General features: G+C 37.9%; 1 pseudogene; it reads right to left on the bottom strand.

Moving 5' to 3' along the window:
- Positions 1 to 4,484: 4,484 nt before the first annotated feature.
- On the bottom strand, positions 4,485 to 12,532 carry LOC115975013 (annotated as a pseudogene).
- Positions 12,533 to 15,053: the final 2,521 nt, after the last annotated feature.

Below are 15,053 nucleotides of genomic sequence, written 5' to 3'. Positions count from 1 at the left end.
TCTTCAATAGCCCCAGTCCGCTTAAGTTTCATCACCTCATCCTTTACAGCATCCGAATGCTCCTTGGATGAACGCCAAGGTGGTTGTTTCCTGGGGGTGACAGATGGGCAAATAAAGCTCAAATCCACTCCCGGAGCCTCATAATCATTCCAAGCAAATACATCAATGTTATTCTTAAGAAAGACTACTAACTCCTCCTTCTCCCGAGGTGGAAGCTGAGCCCCAACCTGAAAAAACTTTTCTGGATCGTCACCAATGGGGAATTTCTCCAAATCCTCACATTTGGCCTCTTCGACAGGCCCCGTCATTGGTAATTCTGGAGACATTGACTACTATAAACCTTCTTTGACTATGGCCAAGGATTCAGCTGCTGGTTGATGCAAAATTGCAGACACAAGGCACTGCCTAGCCATAGATTGGTTCCCTACTAGTTCCTTAACCAGATCTCCGGACAGATACTTAACCTTCTGATGTAGAGTTGAAGAAATGGCACCCAAGGTATGAAGCCAAGGTCTGGCGACAATGGCTGTGTAGGGGGAGTATGCATCCACCACTATGAAGTCCACTTCCACCACTTCTGAACCGGCCTACACGGGCAACCTAATTTGACCCTTTGGGGTAACAAGCTTTCCATCAAAACCCACCAGAAGCGAATCGTAAGCTGTTAGGTCTTTAGGTTTCAAGTTCAGTCATTTGTATAGGTCAAGATACATGACTTCTACACAACTGCCTTGATCCACCATTACTCTCTTCACATCATACCCCCTATTCAAAAGGTGACTACTAAAGCGTCATCATGTGGTTGGATAGTTCCAATCTTGTCTTCATCCGAGAAACTCAATGAAGGTCGGATCTCTAATCTAACTCTCTTCGGCTCAGAGTTTGGGTCCCCAGCTAGTGACCTAGCCACAAACATCACCCTGGCAGGTTGAGAGCTAGTCCTTCTAGGCGGAGCAAATATGACATTGATTGTGCCCAACGGGGGCCTTGAAGAAGCATTCCCCTGACAACTTGACCCTTACTAGTCTCCCTGTTCGTTGGGTCGGTACAGAAATTGTTGCAACTTCCCCTCCTTAATCAGTTGTTCCAGATGGTTCCACAATGTTCTACAATCCTCAGTGGTATGTCCTCGGTCTTGATGATACTGACAATGAAGGCTTTGGTTGTGGCTTGAAGGATCTCCACTCATCTTGTTCAGCCATTTAATATACGGTTCATTCTTGATCTTCTCCAAAACTTGATGCACCGGTTCTCAAAACACGGTGTTTACCACTTGTGGGGCTGCAAGTCCAGATTGTCCAGCAAAATCTCGCCGGGGTTTGTTATTATTGTAACGTTCCGACCTGAAATCCTTCATCTCCTAAGGGATAACCTTGCCCTTCCCCTTATCTTGCAACTAGTCTTCCTCAACCCTCTTATACTTGTCAATTCGATCCATGAGTTGATGTATACTGGTGACAGGTTTCCCCGTCAAAGACTTTCTTAAGCCGTGCTCTGCAGGCAAGCCGAGCTTGAAAGTACTGATGGCCATGTCCTTAAAATCACCCTATATCTCGTTGAACATCTCCCAATATCAGTCCGAGTATGTTTTCAAAGTTTCTCCCCCTTTTATGGACAAAGATAGCAAAGAAGCCAAAGGATGAGGAGCTCTGCTGCACGTAATAAAAGGGGACCTAAATGTTTGGGTGAGTTCCTTAAAGGAACTGATGGATCCTGCCCTCAAACCATCAAACCACCTCATCGCCACAAGCCCCAAAATGGATGGAAAAACCTTGCACATCAAGGCTTCATTCTTGGAATGTACAACCATCTTTTGATTAAAGTGGCTAACATGTTCAACAGGGTCCGTTCTGCCGTTATACAAGGTGAAAGTGGGTTGAGTGAACCGCCGAGGAAGTCTTCCATCCTCAATCCAGCGGGTGAAGGGTGATTTAGAAATTTGGTTGAGTGTTTTACTCATAGCGTCATTTACTAGGCCTCTCGAAGATGAATTATTATTTCTGCATCTATGGCGGTAATCTTCGTCATACGAGAAAGATTCGCTGGGGGGAGTTCTTGATCTTTGCCTATAGTCTTGATTCTCCTCATCATCAAAAAAGTAGTCAGAATTGGAGGGAGCTCGCCTTCTGCACTCGTGGTGTAAGCTTCTCTTTAGGTGATCAATTTTCTTCTGCATGTTCCTTGCATTTTCCTCATGAGAGATATGGTTTTTACCTTGAGACTGACTCTTACTGGTGTGGGTAGTGCGTATACTTCCCTTCCAATCTCTTCTTCGCTCAAGTTCACTGAAATGATCTTGATGCTGAGAGCCCATAGATTCTATTGGATTTGGACCTGATCCTACCATCATTCAGCGTCTAACTCACTATTGCACCAGTCTTTCTCACAGACAGCGCCAATTGTAAGGACCCGATTTGAGTTCCTAGCCCAACACGTGAATGGACTTAAGCCCAAGAAGCCCAAAACAATGAATTTGTAGAGGAATGGGTTGGAAAACTGAGCTTTAGTTGGTCAAACAACGAGCTAGATAGGCTTGATGACAAAAAGATAAAAATGGACAACTGTAAAATGAAGAAAAAACGTCCTCGACGAAATCCGAGGACAATGGTTCTTATATAATGTTCCTAGATAACGTTACAAATTTGATTGGGATTGCTACAGTATTTCTTTTTCTCAATTTTTCGATCCCCTATCTTGTTTCCTCCTTCTTCTTTTATACTCTCACCCTTTTTCATCTCCACCTTCCACCTGTATGCTAGATGGTCAGGGTTGATATTTGTCCCATCAACACTTCCCATAAGTCCTCATGTAGTAGCTGTAAAGCTGAAATACATTATTCAGGTATCACTTCTACATTAATGCAGCTAGGGGATTAGCTGCAGTGCATTTAATGTGGAGGTAACAGCTTTCTCCCCAGATATTTTGGGGCTTATCCTTATCTTATATCTCTGCAATGCTTGTCTGCCCCAACTGAATTTCAGGGGTTGTCATCCTTGCTGTCAAACCATCTTCCAGGACCTCGACCAAGTTCGGCCAAGGAAGTTTTCATCCTCGGCACACTCTCCGGAGCCATTATGACCAAACCCAACCTTTTATTTATCAGCGCAATCTCCTCTAACGAAGACTTCTCCTCCTCGAGTAGATCCTCGTTCTCGGCTTGGGCCACAGGCCCAATATATGGATAAATAATGAACTTCTAGGCCCAAGGGCCGTACAATTGTATTTTAGGAAAACATTATGATGTGACCATAATTTTTTTGACTAAAAGTTTTAGTGAACTGTTTAAACCTAAACATGTGCTGAAGAACCAAGTGGACAGGACCACAGTTGGTAAATGAGTTCAAAGTCTACTAAAGAATTACAAAACTTGGAAACCAAAAGCTTTACCTTCTACGAAAAAGACAAAATGTAAATAATAATAAAATAGTAATTTCTAGGGAATTTGAGAGTTTACCATAATATTGTTATGGGATAAATTATACAGGAGATCCATTATCAACGACAGGACTTCAAACATTTTTGCATATTTTTATAGTAATTTACAATATCCAATCACTAGCTAATAAGTGATCTTGTTTTTTATTATTTTTTTAAGTTAGGAATGGAGAGATAGTGATTCAGGCAACAAACATAAATCACGGTAAATTTAAGTTGTTATTATTGAACTATCACTTAAACCCTATGACATAATCTTAATTTTATACATATTAAAAAGTTAAAATATGAAAAATATAAATATAATATTATGGAAGAGCCCTGCTTATTACCTCAGTAAGGAGCCTTGGTAGCCTTGGTAATGGTAACTATCTCAGACCTTCACGGGACTTGATCTTGGGAGTTATCTTTTATTCCTAAGGCTTCTTTACTCATATTCACATCTTTGGGCCAGAACCATCTATTAAGGCATGATTTATTGGGCCTTTGGTTCTCAACCTGAGCTCAAGTTCATCCCAACAAAAATATTTTATTTGGAACAATAGAGAGCGTAAACAACCTAACAAATCATCAACTGGGGAAAAAAAAGGAACAATTAAACATGGTTTGATATTCAAAAACGTCAAAAATAACACGCAAAATAGGCACACGAGGTCTCATTGCACAATCACAGGCCGGATGACTATTTTCTATCTTTTGGGTTTCTTGGACCAATCTAAAATTTTTAAGTGACCAAATTATTTGTGTTCAAATTTTAAATTATTACATATACATACGATTTTATTAAAAATAAAATTTAGGGTTGGGCCTCTTCATCTAAATGTTATTTTCATTATTAATTAAGGGTTGAGAGGTATTAGCAATCTATACATGAGTTGGTGGTACTTCTTGAGGCGATTGATGCTTTTATACAATAGCACCACCTGAATTTAGGTATATATAAACTAATATTTTCCACTTCTATTTTTTGGAGGGGGACATAGTTGTGGTCAGCTGCTATTTATCTTCGTTTTTTAAAAAAAAAAAAAATTAAAGGTTGATTTGGGCAACTTAATTCTTAAGAGAGAGTAATATATACATATTACACAAGACAATTTAGGTATAAATACATATTACATCTAAAAAAAAGTCTTAGGGCTAGGGGAACATGGCCCCCTTAGTCTCAAGGTACATTTGTCCCCATACTTAGCTCTTCCATCAAAAACTATTATCTAGCATTAGCGAGCAATAATTCCATTTGCTAAATGAAATCATTCAGAAAATGGATTCGTTGCTTATGGGGATCATGTAGATTTTTCACCCGCGCCAATTTTTATGGTAATGATGTTGTTGAAGAATATTGCACTGACCTTGCGGGAGAAAACAAGAAGGGTTTTGGAGGAATTTCAATGGAATGAACATTACCTTCCAACATCTCCACCACCTTAGTCATGGATGGCCTATTTGTTGGAATGGTCTGGATGCACCACAAGCCCACTAAAATCATTTTCTTTTTCATTTGTTCCTCCTCTTCTATTATGACCATGTTGTTTTCAACATTCTCACACAAATTTAGATTCTGATAAATCCAATTTGGAAAATATCTCTCAATAGTATGAGAAACTTTTGCATCTAAATTCTTGTTTACCCCAACCATTTCAAGAATCAACATTCCATAGCTATAAACATCAGACTTGTGAGAGACTCCTCCAAAGCTTCGACTAAAAACTTCTGGTGCAATGTATCCTATAGTTCCTCTAGTACCCAACATGGATACAATACTCTCCTTCTTTTGGCATAGTCTTGCAAGGCCAAAATCAGATATTTTTGGACAAAAATTATCATCTAGTAGAATATTTTGTGGTTTTATGTCAAAATGCAAAATCCTTGTGCTACAGCCACGATGCAAGTACTCTAATCCTCGAGCGATGCCAACTGCAATTCCAAAAAGTGTTTTATGTTCTAACTTACAGTTTGTGCTAGAAGATTCTGGGTCGCATATGAACTTATCCAAAGATCCATTGGCATGAATTCATAGACTAGAGCTCTTTTAGTTCTGTCATAACAGTAACCCAAAAGAGTGACAATGTTAACATGGGAAGTTCGGCTAATGATAGCAACTTCGTTAATAAAATCTTCTCCATCTCCTTTCAAGTCATTGATGACTTTAACTGCTACTAGACGATTGTCCAATAGCTTTCCTTTGTATACACTTCCATATCCACCTTGACCTAGTTTGTTTTTGAATGAATGGGTCATTTTCTTAATATCTGAATAACTATATTGCTTGGGAGCGAGTGAGCCTCAATTCATTATAAAAGCCTTGGCATATTGATTGTCTTTGGTTTTCTTCTTGCTAATCACTCCCATACTTGATAATTGTTCTCTTTTGAGGTAGCAAATGATCATAACAAAGACAATTGCTATGGTCCCAACAATTCCAGCCACAACACCTGCATTTAAAGAGTGTAATTAAGAGCTTTCAATTATAATTAAAACAAAACTTAACTAAAACTTATTGGGTGCAATACATTAACTTTCTCGATTAAATTCAAATACATGGTTACATAGGTTAATTATTGAGTACTCCCGGAGTACCATAAATGCGTACTCCTTCCTCTCACATGATTATGAGTCCCGCTAATTAAATTTTTGGTAGAATCCACAATTCATGTGAGAGGGGAGAATACGCATTTATGGTACTTCCAGAGTATTCAATAATTTTCGGCCAATATAGCACAAACTGTGTTATTCTGTTCAACCAAAATTTAAATTCAATTCAACTATGTTTAAATTTAATTAGAGAATCTAATGTACCGTATCTAAGGAAATGTACCTAAATTTTCTCTTACAAAATACTTTCATAAAAGATATAAAAATATATTTGCTTCCCATTAAGGGTTCCCTCATTATCGTTGTACCTTTAAATGATTGATTCCACTAGGAAGAGCCTAAAAAACCAGAAATATCTTAGTATCAGTTATTGTTAGGTAAGAATCTCAGAACATAAACTTATTGATGATTCAAGCCACAAGACATGACCAAGAAAGCAAAGGGCAGATAAAAAATAAACAAAGTTAGATTTAAGTGTAATTTGCCTATATGGAAGGAAAATAAAGTTGAGATGTAATTCATTATGAAACTTTACAAAATAAAAACTAAGATTTTTTTTTGGTTAACATAAGTTTAGGTGAGGCAAGGCTACCTCATACTAGGCTCAGGGCAAGCCACAAGCTTCAGAGAGGACTAACATTGGACTTATAGATTGTCCACCAAGGAGGACTGCTGACAACGGGACTCGAACTTAGGCTTTTTGGGTGAAACGTTCGAGCCTTATTAACTGATTCAACCCCACTAGCAAGAAAAACTAAGATATTATACGAGTATTAATGAGCCAGCTTGCATTTATTGAAGTTGTTTACTCATTTAGGTAATATATTTAAAGGGCTAATGAAAGCAGGAAAAAAAATCCTGTTGCACTTTTGGCTCCTCTCTATTACACATTACTTTCCATTTACTTCCAAAAAAATTTCATGTCAGCACCAAAATTTTTTCTATAAGGGTGTGTTTGGTTAGAGGTGAAATAGGGAGGATGAAAAAAAAAAAAAAAAAAAAGGATAGAAAATAGGAGAGAAAATGGTTGGGAGAAGTTTTTGGTTGGGAGGGGGAGGAGGAGGGAATTTTGGTGGGGTCCAAGAGTTTTTTCCCCTAGCCCACCAAAACATAATCTCCCCAAATTGAAGAGAAAATGGGAGAGAAAATTGTGCAAAAATTTTTGGACAAAAATGCCCATGTCAAAGCCCACTGTGTATGTGCTACTACCCTTTGTTTCCTATTATTTTTTTAAAATTTTTTTTCTAACCCACTGTGTACATGTTGCTACCCTTTGTTTACTATTTTTTTTTCTTTTTTAATTTTCTAACTAGGCGTGGCTAAGGCTTTGTTTCTAACTACACCGCTGCTTTTTTTTTTTTTTTTAATCTCCAATTTGTTTTTTTTTTCTTCTAACCTGGGCATGATTTTTTTTTTTTTTTTGGTTATTTGGCTTTTTTGTTTTTTAATTGGATATGACTGGTTTTTTTGGTTGGTTGAGTTTTTTTTTTTTCAAGATTTTTGTTTAAATAAACTTGGTGTGTTTGTTTGTTTTTCTTTTTTAACTGGATAATTTTTTTAATAAGAACATATGAGTCAATTTATATAAATTAAATTTTCTATCCTCTCACTTTTTTTTTCAACCAAACAAAAAAGTTTTCAATCCCTCAACCTTTCCACCCTCCTAACCAAACACAAATGAAGGAAAATAAAATTTTTTCTATCCTCCCACTTTTCCATCCACTCCCCATTTTTTCTCCTCCCAACCAAACTGACCCTAAGGGTATCGGGTTGGATGAATCGGGTAAGCCTCAGGTGGTGGTCAGCTTCGGGTGAAGTTGAAAACCACTGAAAAAGGAGGAATAGTGAGATCTCGTCAGATCCGACGAGACCTGTCCAAGATCCAATGAGATCTCACCAGATCTAGTGGAGATCTCGTCTAATCCAAAGTGATTTCATCCAAATCTGTTAGAGAATGCGTTGGGTTTAGTGAATTTTTACTAAATCTAGTAGATCTCTGCTAGATCTAGTTGTGTTGGTCGCGAACTCCATTGTATCTAGCTAGTAAAGTTGCCGAGATGGGTGAAAATTGTCATATTTAGGATGTGTTTGTTTCAGTGTAAAATATTTTCCAGGTGTAAAATATTTTCAGGTGAAAATATTTTCGGAAAAGGAAAATATTTTCTAGGATTTGGTTGCATTTTAAAAATTATATTAGAAAACAATTTTCAATGTTTGGTAATATTCTGAAAATGCTATTTCCCTACAAATTTTTACACTTTTTCAGCCATTTTCTCAGCTTCCAACCAAATTTTATATTAGAAAATCCACCACCACACAACACAGAGACCACCAAAACGACACCACCCACACCACCACAACAATAACAAAAAAATCAGAGATCAAAGAGATCAAGCAGATCGGCAAGAGAGTGATTGGCGAGAAAGCAGATCGGCGACGATCCAGGTAAGGGTTTGTGAGTGGCGAACCATTGAGAATCGAGCTTCTCGACGGCCCTGATTTCGAAACCGATTCGGTCGAGCAAGAGCGACGAGGCGGTGTCAGGGTTGGAGATCTGGATTGTGACGATCAGAGGATCGCCGAGATGGTACACGTCCTTGTCTGGTTGGATTTTGAGAGTGGGAACTCGTTGACGGAACTCAAACTTAGCGGTGGTGGTGTTCGGTGGATTTCGGTTCAAAAGGGAGAGGGAGATCGAGAAAGAGAGAGATCGGCGGCGCAAACTCGACGGCGCAATCTTGTCGCTGCGTCTGGGGTTGGGGCGTTGTCTGTGAGTCCTTCTTTCTCTCTCTCTTTCTCTCTCAAGCTGTGTCTGTGAGTCCTTCTTTCTCTCTCTCTCTTTCTCTCTTTCCGGAAGTGATTTGAAGGTAAAATAAAAACGGAAAATATTTTATGCCTTGGGTCCCTTATTTTACGGTCAACACTAAAAATATTTTCAGTTTGACCCAATTTTCCGTAACAACCAAACACACACTTTTACGGAAAAGCATTTCCAAAATTGGTTTGAAGCCAAAACAAACGGACCCTTAATGTATTTATGGTTGGGTCAAATTGCTCGGGTTTGGGAGGAGAAGACTTGCCACTGTCTTGTTTTTAAAGGTTGGGACCCAAAGCTGACCACCTGAGCAGTTAGATCTAGTGGCGACGAGTTTGGTTAGGTTTGGTGGGTGGGTTGGATTTGCGGGTGGCTTGAAAACCCCTAGCAGTAGGACCTCGAGAATCTCCAAAATACTACACGAATATGATGTTATGCTAATTTGTAAAGCAAAAGTAGCTGAGATTAAGTCTTTGATAGGCTACTTGGAAACATGTTGTAGATGGTTTGGACGTGTGGTCAGTCTATTAGCTTGGAGTAGTCAGGTATTTTGCTCCTATTTCCTGGAATGAGTTATGTAAACCTTTGAATGATGGTGAGTTGGGCTTTAAATCTTTTGAAAGCTTGGCCATTATAGCAAAACAAGCTTGCTGGGTGCTCTCCAATAAAGAGCCAAGTACTGAGTTGGTAATAATTGGCTATATTCCGGTCCAACAAAAAATGCTTCTTGGTCCTGGAAAGGCCTGAAAACTGTTAAACCCCTTATGACAAGAGGTAGTTTTCACCCGTTATGACAAAAGGTGCAGGTAGACGAATAGGAAATGGTGATAGCATTTCGGTTTGGGATGAGCCATGGATCCCAGAAGTTACAGATTTCGTTCCTAAGTCTTGAAGAGACCATAGGGAGACTTAATGCCTAGTGGTTTCTCAAGTATTTAATCATGATAAATTAGGCTGGGATGTGGCAAAGCTGAAAGTTTATTTTGTTGAAGCCTCTGTTAAAGCCATATTGAACATTCCTAGATGGAATAGTGCCTAGGTGGATGGATGGACCTGGATAAGAAGTATTTTTGGAGAATAGACTGTCAAATCAGTCTATAAAGAATTAACAAAGCATGGTAACGTAGCCCCTAGCCACCCGGTCTTAAAGAAAATTTGGAAGTTGAAGCTCCATGGCATGTTGAAAATGCACCTCAGAGGGTGCGCTTCCCACAAGGGATAGATTGAGCAGGCTACGTCTCAACGAAGAAATTTCTTGAGTTTTATGTGACCATAATAATGAATCCCCTATTCATCTTTTCTGGAATTGTTATGTCACAAGGGCACTATGGTTTGGTATGCTCTCAAAGTTGTGAAGCTCTTATGAAGTGGATTTTAGATCCACCAATGATATTTGGTTTGAATATGGACCGTAGGGGAAGCTTTTACTTTGTCTGGAGCCATAATACTTATACTGGACTTGATTTGGAAATATAGGAACCAGGTGTTGTTTAATTGCAACGCTGGAGAAATGAGATCCTACAGAACAGTTCTGTCTTAAAAATCCACAGCAAATGGTCTCATCCTCCACAAGGACATGTGAAATTTAATTGCAACGCTGCAGTGGGCAAAGAGCTCTCACTTGTTGCGGTGGCCGCCAAAGTTTGGGGAGGGACAATGGTTTTGGATGCATCTAAAAAAGCTAATACCATTATCCTTCTCCAAGTAGGGGTCAAAGCAATACCATGGGCAGTTCAGCTAGCCAAAGCCCGGAACTTGGAGAGAAAAATTATAGAAAGCGATTCCCTTGCATAGAGGTGATTCAGGGGCTGAGTCAGAGCTGTCCATGGAGGATTACAAGCTGGAGATATATAGTTAGTAATGTAGCAGAGCCTTTCAGAGTATGTATTTTCAATTGGGTTAGTAGGGAAGCTAATAAAGCTCCTCATGTTTTGGCTAGGTGGTCTTTGAAGAATAGGCTTTTGGTTTCTTTGATTTAAGTTCAGGCCCCCAAGCTTTTGTTGATGCTATCTTACAGGAGGATTGCTTTGGTTCTAATATGGCTCTTTATTAAGTTGTATACTGTATAGTTTTCTGGTTCAACAAAAGTTTTACATATTATGAAAAAAAAAAAAAAAAAGTAATAATAAAAAATGGATGGTAGGGTAATACAAAGATAGTACAATCCACTATAGTGTACTAAACTCCTGGACCTATATTCTAATATCGAAATTAGCACAACACATCACACGAAACTCTTCATATCTACCTACTGTTGTATCAATTGACCACTTCTACTTGTTTAAATTCAAGGTAAAAAGTATAACACTATATTTTAATTTGGTTCTCAACATTTTATAACTTTTATTTTAGTCCTTATATATTTTTTAATTTGTTGTCATTTTAGTTCTTGCCATCATTTCACTTTGAGTCAATTAGCCACGTAGACAATTAAAAAATGTGAAAATTTGAAGACCAGATTACAGATATTTTTGGGGCATTGGGGATTATTGTTTTTGTTAAAATATTCAAACATGATAGGTAAAAAGGGTGACTGCTGACATAAAATTACATTCTACTAGCTTAAGATTTTAATGTTGTGTTTCAACTTTAAACATGCTATTTATCAACTACTAATCTAAAAAATTCCAGAGTATTAGTTTTCAGACCCAACCCCAAAAGTTATCCCCTAAAAAATTATCAGTGTTGCTAATCAATCTATAGAGACTAATTAAGAGGATACCAAAAATTTAATAGAATCATTGGCGCACAGATTTTGGGATGAGTAGCATAAAAGTATTGGTGTTGTGGTTTCCGTATTGTGAAGATAAATTGTGAGGATGCAAATCGATGATTCGATTATTGACACAAGTGGAATACGTACCTGGTGAGGAATGATAGCACGTTGACTGATTCCGCTTCAGGTCATAGCCACATACTCCCTTGTATACCGTGCAGTTAAGACATGCCGCTGTATCCACCTTCCATTTCACATCAAATCCTTCCCTAATGCCTTCCTCTAATTTTGACTGATCTATTTCTGTTTCTGTCGACGGACGGAACTGAACTGGAACAGGAACAACTACGCTTACTTTACATTCCCCAGGCCCATAAGCTCCCCATTTGATGTGCGCAAAACCATTTTTTTGGCAATTGAATTGTCCGAGGCCTGGGTAAGGTATCAAAGAAAAATCACAGCCATAGACTATTGTAAGATTCTGTAAACCAATGCCAAAATCCAATAGTGTAGGATCGAGGGTGGAATTCACGAACTCTGGTGAACAAACCCCAGCCGAGAAGTCCTCTCTCGTAATCTTGAGGATTTGGGCCTCCGCCTTGACACCTAACACTTGGTACGTCACGTTCATAATCTTTATGGTAGCAACACTTCCCTGGCAATTGAGCTTTAACCCAGGATAGCCACAACTATTTGGTCGGTTATCTCCCCAAAAAGGAAAACCAATGTTATTCAACTTTCCACAGTTGAACATATTGCTACAGCTCTCGTGCATATCTTCATCGCATAAAGATAGAGGAATCTTGATGAAAAATAAGACTATGAAAAGTAAAGAAACAAGAAAAGGAGACGATGAGAGAACCCACGAATTCATTTCCTGAGAGAAACTAAAAAAAAAAGGTAGGTAGGTTGTGATGATGGGTAATCTATTGTACTAAAAGGAAAATAAACGAAACATAACTGAGTGACTGTTAACAGGTGGAGAACATAAAACAAAAAACAATTGTATGGAAAGAGAGAGAAGGAAGCACATTGTACGTTTAGTTGACTTAATTACAACTACTTTAGGACTCCTATGCCCCAACCAATTATTGTTGCATGTGTGGTTATGGTTAATTAATATGAAAGTGTGAGTTAAGATGCAAGCCTTTCGCTACACAAAATAAACACATTTTCTTCTCATCCAATTAATATCATGTCCCTACCAAGCTGTAGTCCAGTGAACTCTACTATTGTTCAGACTTCAGACTACACCACACACACACATATATGGGTCATGCTAAGGGCACTTATTAATAATCCATTTTAGAAAAGTTTTGATACCACTTTTATGGAAAATGGAAAAAGCTGTCAAAATATTAATAACTTATTTTTTATTTCTCATAAAAACTTTTTTTAAATAAATTATTAGGACACTCGTTAGCATTTTCCAATATATATATAATGAAAGTGGAAGACCAACAAAAATGCGGTCATTTAATGTGAATCAAATGAAAATAGCAGACAAAGTCCTATATTAATCAGATAATGACTAAAAGCTTTGGGTATTCAATGCCCTGTGCGTAATTTGGTCCAGATTAGGTGTCGTGACTCATCAACACTTGGATGTGAACGTGTAGCTCTCATAGTATTTTTTTTTTTTTTTATGAAAAAAAAATATGTACCATGTGAAGAGTCCTATTTCATTAGATCTTTTTCCAGCCAAAAGGATTGAACAAACACGGGCACCCGTGGTCAAAAAACCTATGTTAAGAGACTGACTTACAAACCATGAACCCAAAGGCTTTTAGGCTTCCAATTTTGTTCTCCAACGAATCTGGTGGTTCAATTTGCCGACTTTATGGTCATGTACAAGCATGGTTTTAAAAACCGAACCGGTCAAAGAACCATTTTTTTAAAATTTCCAATTCAACCCCGGTTTTTGGCCGGTTTTGGAGCTTTTAACCGGACCGGATTAGCTTCCGGTTCTCGGTTGAACCGGTCGGACCGACCGGTTCAGTCTGGTTTTTAAAACAATGTGTACAAGAGATTAAACCCATCATAGGGTCTATTTTTACCCCCTCCAATAACAATGTGAAATGTCAGAATTTTGCGCTAATAAAAAAAAAGTATGATACACACAATTCTACTCTCATTAGTACTTAATGTAATATAATAAAAAATTAATATCCAAATAAGCTGAAAACCAACCCAAATACATGGATAGCCATAACATAACAAACCCAAATCGATAGTTTCACCTCACTCAACAAAAACCAACACAATCCAATCCCCACAAAACAATATCGATATTTTTACGAAAATTGTGAGCTAAAACTAAAGATCATTAACGAAACCCATGATCTTGTGTTAACATGAAAATGCAAAACTTAGGCCCGTTTGGATTGAAGAGAGAAGGAGTGAGAGTGGAGAGGAGCAGAGTAGAGTAGAGTTAACTAAAAATAGATTAATTTTGGGTCAATTTGGCTCCACTCTACTCTCCCTCCCCCTCAATCCAAAATAGACCATTAGGGTCATCATAAACACAAACCATAGAACATTTTGTTGGGTTATAGATTGACCCCGATTTATTAATTCAATTATTTAAGTTGATTAATTAGGTCAAATTATATATGATTCGTGGAGGCACCAACAAATCACCAAATAAACTAATATGCAACGAAAATTGAATGACACGGTGATTTGTTAACAAATGGGGAAACCTTATGCAAGGCAAAAACTCCACCGGATAAATTTTAGGTCACCACTCCCAAGAATTCACTAATCAAGAACAAGTGATTACAAGTATAAAGAATCTTACCACTATCCTGGACTATCCCAAAATACTAACCAATAGTTGAATCTTTACACTAATCCCCAATTGGACTTGTTGTTGTAAAAGACTTCTTCGCATGTACAGATCACAATACTTGACTAACTCCAAGCAACTGATTGATTGTCGTTGGTTGCAAAGTTCTTCACCTCAAAGCACATTGAAGATCTTGAAGTACTTGGTTATAAAACCTTAAGGCGCACAAACGCAGTAACTTCTCAGAGAGTGCATGAGTTCTCTAATTGAGGCTATGTGTCTTTGATGACTTTAAAATAAGCCTTTTATATGGTCTAGGGTTGTAGAAAGGGAAACACTAATCATCCAAGTCATCATGGGCCGAAATTCAAATCTGAGATTCTTAAATCATAAGTCTCAATAGATCGAGCTAGTGTCGAGTTTCACCATTAATTCTCGATAGATACTAGTGTTGAGAATTACTAAAACTGTTTTTCTTCACTTGTTTCTTGGATCAATTTTTCATGTTTTTAATGATACCACTTGTTATGTTTAAGCAACACACTTCTTGATACATTAAACCCAACTTAGATCTACACAATTACAAGTAAAGTGCATTTTGTCAAAGGATAAGTCAATACATAAAAAATATGACCCTAACACATTTCACTATTTCAAAATTTGGATTTCTTTGTGTTTGAGGCTACAACATACAGTATTATGCACAG

This window comes from Quercus lobata, chromosome 1, assembly GCF_001633185.2.
Source record: "Quercus lobata isolate SW786 chromosome 1, ValleyOak3.0 Primary Assembly, whole genome shotgun sequence".
NCBI lineage: Eukaryota > Viridiplantae > Streptophyta > Magnoliopsida > Fagales > Fagaceae > Quercus > Quercus lobata.
This window is presented reverse-complemented; position numbering and strand designations above follow the sequence as displayed.